Genomic DNA, 9,323 nt, shown 5'->3' with positions numbered 1-9,323 from the left:
TTCTCATTAGTTAACTTTAATGCATTAAAGGGATAGTACACTCAAAAATGAAACATTTACTCGTCCTCAAGTTGTTCAAAATCTATTAATTTCTTTGTTTTGCTGCAAAAGAAGATATTTTGAAGAAAATAGGGGACTAAACAATTGATGGACCCCATTGACTTCCACTGTATGGAAAATAATGCTATGGAAGTCAATATTCTTCAAAACATATTCTTATGTGTTCAGGAGAAGACCAAAGTTCATACAGGTTTGGAATATGAGGGTGAGTAAATGATGACAGAATTTTAATTTTTGAGTGAACTGTCCCTTTTACTAACATTAACTAACAGAGAGCAATGCATTTGTTACAGTATTTTAGGCTAATATTTGTTAACCGTAGTTCATAAAAATACAACTGTCTATTTTAGCTCAGGTCCATTAAATAATATTAACTACAACTTTTGATTTTAATAATGTATCAGCTAATGCTGAAATTAACTTTAACTAAGATAAAAAAATACTTTTTAATTGTTAAATTTGAACCAATATAGATAATATTTAGTTTACAAATGGAACCTTATTGTAAATTTTTGCATAAACTAAACTAGTTTAGTAGTCATTAGACTAAAACTAGACTAAACTAGACTATTAGTGAGCTAAATTTTTCTATCTAACTATTACATTTAAATATCTTACAATGGCATTAAAGTAAGAATTGTAGTGTAAGTGTAAATCAGAAAATTAACCAATTTGCAGCCATTAGGCTACCTGAAAATCAATATGAAATCTTGTCAAATCCATAAAAAAACATAGGCTATAATCCGAATGGGACTTTTGAACCAAACAGGAACAGGAGCATTCGTGCTTTTGTCGTGTGTGCTAAAGCTGAGTCTGTGTGCATGGGTCTGGGGTGCTATGTAGGTTAAATCGCCTTTGAATCGTTCCCTTCGGCTCTGAAGTTCGTTTATATGGTTGCTTACGGTAAAGGGGGCAGGATCAAGCTCACATGTGCTGTGGGACATAATTGACATGGCCGCGGAATCTCCCCCTGCCCTGACTGAGCGCAGACTGGAGCAAGGATTGCCAAAGTTGTGTCTGTGGTGAAAGTGGAGCTCTGGAGTTTCTTTCAAGATCATTTTATTGCAGCGAGGTAAGGTTTTCTTATCGCTTACTAATTCACTCTTTGGCTATACACTTCGCGTTTGTGTGCTTTTCCCCAATTAAGCGATGAAAATATGTCCATAACGGAAAGTTGCGTGCATTTTTGTGTCTGGATAGCGGTGACGCCGGGAGTCTGGGTTAGTTGGCCAACGAAGAGATGAGACGGAAAACTTCATTATCCCGAAAGAAAATACAGTTCCATGGATTCTTTTTAGAAACCGTTATTTACCCGAAGATGCTCAAAACTCTTCGTTTAACTTTGTAATGACTTTCGCAATTTACGAGAAAATTCATAGTTTGACGTCGTCGTTGAATTCCAACTTAGTTTTTTGTTTTGTTTTTATTTAGCACGTAGCTACTGTTACTCAAACGTTACAAAAAGTTATACTTTAGCTTTATTAAAAAGTGTTTTATTAAATCGGTGAGTCTTGGAGTGATAGCCTACCAAATGTTTAGGTGAGATTTAGTAGGGATGCTGAATTTCGCTGGCTTTCCCCGTGCATTTCCTTGCAAAACAGTCAGTTGCTGGAATGATGTCGAATAATATTGGCAACGATTTAAGGAATATGAATGATGGATGATGAAGTGAAGTGAAGGTGGTCAACTCCATCATGCCCTAGTATTCCAGACAGTCTATTCTTCAACAGCTGTGTCTGTTTATGGTGGAAAACATTAGCTGCTGTTGTCATTGTCCTGTCATGTATTGTGCAGAACGTATCTCGACTTCTCGTTACTTGTTTCTGTTTTTTCTTTTGTTTTATTGGTTTGGTTTAATGCAACGCCGCGCATCGTTTTTCCAAACGTCACAAGTAGGCTGCTGGTTGCTCTTTCGTGCTGGGAATTAAAGCGCACTAATTATCAGCTCTGGAAAAAGTATTTTTAATGGTCGCTTTTAATCTCTTGGATGATGTTGATGGGCTGCTTCAAGACAATTTGGAGCTACCATGAGATATACTCCTGCCTGGATCTAGAGGGCTTATTGGAGAGAAAGAACCACAGTATCTGTGAGAGGAGAAATGTGATCTGCAGATAATGACGTCAGGTTTGCATTCTCCAGCTGAGTGAGGGATTTCATAACTTTTTGATGTAAATGTAAATTGTTGCACTGGATCATAACAAGTTGTGTGTGCTTGTGTGTGTGTGTGTATATATATATATATATATATATATATATATATATATATATATATATACATACATATAAAATTAAGTTATATAAAATAATTAAATATGGACAAAATATTCTATGTTCATCAATTTTGTCACAGTCTCTTTTTTTCTTTTCTTCTTTTTTTGTGCAGCATAGAGGTCTGTGTGGACTTTACGTCTCAAAGTATATGAGTGGCTGGATTGTATGCTTGCACTATGCAATGCTCTGGAACAATCGATTCTGATTGGTCAGTCAGAGCATTCATATTTCTAAATAATTTTCTTTACCCATGGCAACACAGCCCCAAACCTATATTCCCATCATAGTTGTGCTAGTGTTCTGTATCAGTCACTACAGCCATCTGACCATTATTGCAGAAATGAGTTTATTTTGCTATAGTGACAGTCTAACTGTACATTATACTCTAAAAGTGACCATTGTCATTAAAGGTGGATAGGTTAATTTCTATTTTCTATCTGAATACAGTGTGGGAGTCAAACAGATTTAGAATCATTGTTTAAACGTGCAGAGAAAATAACAGTAGAACTGTAGTTTTTCATGTACCCAGCGCACAGCATATAATTGAGATGCTTTCAAAACAAAGTAGCTTTATTGTTTTTGGTTGATGTCTGATGGATTGGCTTCAGGTGTTGCGTGATCAGGCGTTGCTGCAGGAATGTGCTCTTCCTTTGAGGTCATGGGGTTGTACCTGGTGAGCTGGAGGTCTGTTTCCCCAGGGGCTACTCAAATACTGCGCAAACCCTCCCCCAACAGTTCTCCATCATTCTGGGAGCAGCTCTGTGCTTTGATGTGTGCTGATGTTATGCAGTCCCGCATGATAAAATCTGTTGTGATTGTTACTAATTGCAGCGGAGAGTCCACCTTCTCGAGGATATTTCCTGATTTTCTCTGAACGGTGCCCTTTGAAACAACTTCACATCTCTTAGTCACACTTATTGCTCAGCAGATGTTGTAAAGTTCAATTGAGCTCTTCCCTCTTGTGTAGGTTTAGATGGTTCTTCTAGCGATGGCTCATTATTATTATTATTTTTGTGTGTGACATGAATTCAGTAGCATTTATCTGCATTATGGAGAAAAAAAAGAGTACATGATAAGTCGAAATGGTCACATCATCTTATCATTCTTCCTTGACCTCATTAGGAAGAGAAAGTCAGCGTCTCTCCGAACTGTTAAGCAAGACACAACAAGTTCCTATCTGTGCTTTAACCATTAGTGCATGGGAAATATGCATGTGGTGATGATGTGGCTGTCAGCCGGTCCATGAATCAGGATCATGCTGTTCATCTTGAATCAGTAAGCCATGGCCACATATAGCAGCATTCAGAGAAGCTAAAAGTAGTGTTCTTCATAACAGTAATCACTGCAGGTTTTTTTTTTTTTCCACGCTGTTGGCTCTTGCAAGTCTCGTTTGCACTCTAGCATCTTCTCCTGGAGAATGTTTGTTTGGCACAGTGCTGCTATGTTTGCATGTTAGGCTTTTCCGTCTTCTTGGTGATTTACACTATTGTTGACAGTTGATTTAGATGAAGATAAAAGAGGCCTTTCAACTCTCTTTCCCACCGTCTCTCGAGACAGTCGCCTCCCCACCTAACTGCACACACGTCACTTTACCAACATTGCAAGCGACAAGCTACAGGATGCTTTTGCTGGATGCCATAGCATACCTTCATACGCTGCTTTGTTTTGGATGTCATGCAACAACCAACTAGAGTTGAAAGGAGTGGACTAGTTCATGTACATTTTTTAATATCTTTAGCCTAACATGTTGATACTCTCGTTTGTCCAGTAAAATGCTCTTGGTAAAGTCACCATGAAATCAAAATGGACAATTCTTATTTTATATTGCAGTATTTATTCTAAAATAATTTATCTGTGCTCATAATTATTAATCATTTTATTTTAATTCTTGTGCCCTCATAAACTTCAATCAATATATCTTCCCCTCACTCATGCGGTGACATCTCTTCTCTGGTGTTTTCAAGGGCGGGACAACCTGTCACTCACATGAGATCGACCAATAGCAAACTGTAACGATTCAGTCAATTCCCGATGGACATAATCAAGTCCTGCCATACGTTTTTTTTTTTTTTCTTGTTCGAGTCACTCGGATATACATCACAATTGGGAAGAAAATGTTATTGCAAGTTCTGTTTCATGGTTGCATTAAATTCATCAACACCGCTGCGCTATGCTCATTCAGATGGATCAATATTTTAAATGTGTGTTTTTATTTACTTGTCCTTGCACATATTGCACTTTTAAACGGTTCACCCAAAAGAGAAAATTGTCGTCATTTACTCACCCTCATGTTTTACCTAACCTGTATGACTTTATCCAAGTCTGTTTTGGACCCTTAGGGTGTGTCCAATAAAGCATTTTTTACAGAGACTAGCGTATTTTTCCAATTGTTTTCAATGGAAGTGCTCAATTTTTTAAAATGCATCGTTACAAGGATCTATTTTTTTCTGTTTGCTGAGAGTTAAAGAATGTTCAACTTTGGGTAAAACACACATTCTAATTGTAAAACGATAACAAACAAGAAGAAGAACATCTCTTGACAGTAGACCATGGACCTATATTGCCTGCAAAATTTTTGTTTTGCTAAAGTTGCAAGATCTTAACCAAAATGTGATGCCCCTCTTGATGGAAATAAATGCTGTGATGTTATATCCATGAAGGGGTGTATACATTTTTGGTGAAGATCTTGTATTGACAATGCAAGAGTCAAGCACTGTGTGAAGTCTACTCCAGCACATCCCAAAGTTTTTCATTGAATTAAAGGTCTGGACTCAGGTGCCAATTAACGAGTGAAAATGATTCTTCATGCTCCCTCCCAACCATTCTTTCACAGTTTGAGCCTCAGGATTCGTGACATTGTCATCCTGGAATATGGCCATGATGTGTCTTCCTGCATGGCTGTTTTTTTCCAGTCACTTTTTGCTACTCAATCCTTGTCACTGGTTCCTGACATGCATCCACTCTGTCATGCCAATGCATTATTCAAATGGCCTGGCCTGCACATTTAGCTAAAAGCAGAGCGGAAAAACACTAAGTGTTTGGTCAGGTGGCCAATGGTGTAATTTCGTGCTTGCATTAGCATTCAGAGTGCAGAGACGGCCGTTGTTAGTTGGGCGATGGAAACTTCAGATGCGTCAGCAGCTCATTAATGATGCTTTTATTTGACTGGAGACTGTTTTAGCTGCCGTGCATGTGCAACAAGAGCCTGGCATCAGATGCTGCATTTATATTGGTGCATTTATTACCCCTTCAGTCTGTTGTAATTTACACAATGTCCTCTTACGGTGTAGGTACGCTCTGTTCGATCCCTTCTAATGCCTGCCCTGCTCAAGCTCATGTCAGCAGTGTCACTGTGCATATATTTGTTGTCCCAGACTTCCTGTTTTCCTATGCCCACCCCCCTACCAGCAGGACCTTAGACCAACACCTCCCACAATCCCTCCATCTCACCGGGTCTTGTTAGCCCATCCCCCTCCTCAAGCACTCCCCTTTATAGTGTGTGAAATCTGGAGGCCTGATGGAAGATGAGGAATTTCACCCTTTGACCTCTGAAAGTGAGGGGGGTGAATGGGGGCTATCCATTCTTACTGCCCAGATTTATTTCGGCCTGGTGAATTTTTCCAGCTAATTCCTATTATTCTTTTGGATTAGTACCGCTCATCTCTCTTTGTTCAATAGCCATGTTTTAGATGTGTGAATTTACCAAAATGCCAAAATAAAGCAATCGGGGAGGTCATGGGAATGGCAGCCATTGCTGTGAGACCAGTGGCATCCCAGGTGGCACTGGAGGAATGTGTCAATGTTGAATTTTCCCTTTCTACAGCATTCCAGAGTCAACATGGGGTGAAAAGGCTGCTCCTTAACATTCCTCTTAGGGACTGCATAATTTAGCAGAAATGTATTTTTTCATTCCCTTTTCTCGCGTTTTCCCGCACATTACATCAATTTGTTTTTTTTAATGTATTTATTGTTAATTATATACTTGCATCTCTGGTATATTCACCCATTATCATCTGATAATTTTATGTTATGGCTGATATATCCGATAAATAACAATGTCTAAATAAATAAAATAAAACCCTAAAATGAATAGTTTTAAATGCTGTATTTACATAAACCTGTTTTTGCTGAATATAAAAAAATCTTGCACTTAAAAAAAATATATTTATTTTTTATTTTTACAGATGTACTTTGTAAAATGTTTTAAAATATTTTACCTGAACATATTACACTTCAATATTATATAGATCATTGATATATTGCACGTTGGTAATAACATGACAGTGTAATGAATGTATTAGTTAATTTCTTCTTTTACATTATTACAATATTGTAAAATAAAATGTGGTGTTTTACATCTACTATTTTATATATATATATATATATATATATATATATATATATATATATATATATATATATATATATATATATATAATATAATAAAATATATTAGGGCTGTCAAAGTTAACGCAAATTCATTTTAACGGCACTAAATTTATTAACGCGCGTTAATGCAGCGCGCATTTTCTGTTTGATCTGTGGCATAGCCCGTAGTTGGAGAAATCGGGATAAGTCATAGATGTAAAGGATGAGGCAGCAAACATTAAGAAAGAAAATGGTTATCATTAATATTCTAAACCAAAACTGCAGTTATTGCCTATAAGCTACCATATTTTCTGTTTAACCATAGACACCAGGTCGGAAGAAAAGTCTGTTTACATTGAGCACATTCTCTGCAGTCCGAGCGCGATGCGTGAATACACTGAAGCTCACTCTCGCTCATGTCTGAGGTAAATCATTGACACATCACCACTCACAGTACATGTGTTATATTGAACTTAATGCATTACAATCGGCTAAAACGAATGCACAGGTTACTCTTCTGAACAAGAACGCTCCGTTTCTCACACTGTTCACGTGAATCGAGGCATAGTTCGGCGCGCACACGCAAAGTACCCAATAGGGCCACACTATATTGCTACTCGTGGAATATGGACCTCCTCCGGGTATGGTGTGTGTTACTGGTGCACTCACTGGTCCGCATGACAGCTTTCACATTACCAGTTTTTCATACGAACTGTGCCCTGTTCTGAACTAAACTGCCAGTAATACTACCTTTATTTATATTCTTAAAATTAGACAAATCCCTGCTTATTCTGAATTTTTAAGATAGACTTAAGAGACATGAACATGTTCTTTGATAAACGTCTATGACCTTTGATACATATCTAGTCTTCATGCTGTTTTATTGATTATTATTGAATAAGTATAATATGGTTTCACTAATAATAAACGTACATTTGCATAAAGCATGCATATTTGTCCATATACCCATGTTGATTAGAGTGTTAAAAACTAATTAAAACTTAATTTAAGATACATTTACAACAAATAAAAATCTGTGATTAAATTGCGATTAATCGCGAGTTGACTCACGACAATCATGCGATTAATCACGATCTAAAATTTTAATCGTTTGACAGCCCTTATATATATATATATATATATATATATATATATATATATATATATATATATTTATATTAATTTTTTATATGAATTTAACTTTTTTAATATACTATTATTTATCATCTACTGATACATAAAAAAACACTCTAATATCATCTGCTAATTATATATGGTACGTCATGTATCTAATTTTTAAATGTTCTTTGAAGAAACTAGGGAGCATAATTGATGCCAGTACCGTTCTCTTAGTGACTGACAGTTGTCTAGGCTCTTGTCTGTAAGCAAATGACTGTATATATTACCTGTACAGATGCTGAATCTACTGTAACAGTGTTTTGTGTGTGTGAGGTGGAGTTGAGAAGCGGACCATGTTTGAGCTTTTCCAGGGTGTCTGCAGACGCTGAGCCACACAGGGCAGACTGTGTTTTGGCGGCAGGCTGTTCTTTCCCCCAAATGACCCGTTGAGGAGCGATGGACGGGTTTCTGTTTAAAGGCTTTTTGTGCAGTGAGGAGGAAGTGGTTATGTTTGTTTAAACTGAGCTGCCCTCTTTGAGCGTGCTCAGCCATGTGGGACAAATGAGCAGAATCTGTCCCCCAAATTCAACACCCCCCGCTTCATTCCCTGTGTCTTCCTCCGACTGAATTCATCACACCCCATTTGGCTGGGGGTTAGGGGAGCCCTGAATGTTGGCTTGGGAATAAGATTCAGCCATACCACAGTGTTGACTCATTCAGCATTCCAAGACTATAAAATTTACATCTAAATCTGGACAAAACTGACCACTTCCGCATCGAAATACAACCTTGTCTGGAGGGTCGTGTGGGGAAACTTGAGGTTTATGAGTTGCTTTACTGTCATGGTAAACATTTAGACCGTGTTCTAATATGTTTGATTCTCAGTTGGTTCTCAGAGTTTTATTTTTGTTTACCGGGAAGAGATGGAGGAATGTGTTTCCTTGAGGAAGGAGCTGCTTAAAAATGGCTCTTGAGAGTGCAATCCCAACTGTTGTAGGAGAACTTCACCCTTAGTACTTTTGCTAGCGCTGTCAATGGATATAGATTTCCTTTCTATGAAAAACAGAGGTGACGCACAACATATATTATTAAAAAAATTAAATTACAAATTTGGTCATATACTTGGACAGACAGATGAAGACTGTAGCTCAAAGTGAAAACCCACTGTAGTTGTATTATAATGGCATTGGCATACATGTTCTGACTGCTGTGGATACATGCACTGATCCTCCTCAATGAACTCTTTTTTTTTTTCTAAGTTCCAAAGAAAAAAAAGGAAAAGAGAAGGAAAAATCTTGAATCCCAACCATGTGTATGGAGTGAGTCATTTTCATGTGTTTGTGGGAGTTAGGCTGCTTCCTCTCAGCTTGGTCTAAACACAAGTTCAGTTAGCCAAAAAAAAGGAGATCTCAGGAGAGCTGAGATCTGCGAGCTGTGTGGTGACCTGGCTGTTTACTCTCTTAGTAGCGAGGTGCATATTGAAGGTATTTTAGACATTACTGTT

At 37.5% G+C, this 9,323-nt stretch overlaps 1 protein-coding gene across 1 annotated transcript in view; it reads left to right on the top strand.

Annotated features, from left to right (window-relative positions):
- Nucleotides 1-980: 980 nt before the first annotated feature.
- The window catches only part of fndc3ba (fibronectin type III domain containing 3Ba), a 151,973-nt gene continuing 143,630 nt past the window's right edge, over nucleotides 981-9,323 (top strand). The window contains exon 1 of the mRNA XM_067453745.1: nucleotides 981-1,132. The gene's annotated coding sequence lies outside the window, so the exon portion shown is untranslated. The remainder of the gene's footprint in view (nucleotides 1,133-9,323) is intronic.

The sequence above is a fragment of the Pseudorasbora parva genome, chromosome 9 (assembly GCF_024679245.1).
Source record: "Pseudorasbora parva isolate DD20220531a chromosome 9, ASM2467924v1, whole genome shotgun sequence".
Classification (NCBI taxonomy): domain Eukaryota; kingdom Metazoa; phylum Chordata; class Actinopteri; order Cypriniformes; family Gobionidae; genus Pseudorasbora; species Pseudorasbora parva.
The sequence above is the reverse complement of the archived record's forward strand: the minus strand, read 5'-3'. Positions and strand labels throughout refer to the sequence as shown.